Here is a 696-nt window from a genome sequence, read left to right as displayed (position 1 = left end):
GCTGAGCGCTGGGTGCCCCCCACACCTCCTGCATGCCCTGGTACTGCCCCACTTGCCCCATGCTGCAGCTCACATCCGGTTGCTCCAGGAAGGTGTCTGAAGTCAAATCAGTGCTGGCACTTTGGTATAAATACACGGGAGCTCTCCCCAGGGCGCTGTGACTTTTAAACTGGGGGCAAACAGGACACTGGGGTGTGTAAGTGTTTATTTCCCCTGGTCTATTCCTGCAGCACCAGAGCCAGGCTTCTCTGAGCAGGGCCTTCAGCCTCTCTTCCTATTACAAATTCTGTGGGACAAATCAACATCTTCCCATTAGGAAGTGATGACAAACCAGTCCATTTGGGGTGATTAATTGACATCTTAAATTAATCACGAGCACTCCTCTTAATGCTGTGACTCAAGATATTAACTGTTCCACCAGTCGCATGAGAAAGAACAGAGACCATTACAAAGCCCATTTGTCAAACAGTCACTTACACAGCCATTGTGGTGGCTGAAAAAAGGTCAAGTGACTTTGTTATTGTTAAGTAGAGAGCAGACGAAACTCCTAATTCCTTACTATGTGTTTAATGTGCCAGTTAAGTAGTGGTAATTGGCAGCAGCTGTGCCCTGGAACCAATGGGTTCCTCCTGGAGCAGGGAGCCCTAATGTGCTAAATGGTGCAGGGCTGCTTTCAGGGGGTTCTATAAAGCAGGA

This window comes from Lathamus discolor, chromosome 12, assembly GCF_037157495.1.
Source record: "Lathamus discolor isolate bLatDis1 chromosome 12, bLatDis1.hap1, whole genome shotgun sequence".
In the NCBI taxonomy this organism is placed as follows: domain Eukaryota; kingdom Metazoa; phylum Chordata; class Aves; order Psittaciformes; family Psittacidae; genus Lathamus; species Lathamus discolor.
This window is presented reverse-complemented; position numbering follows the sequence as displayed.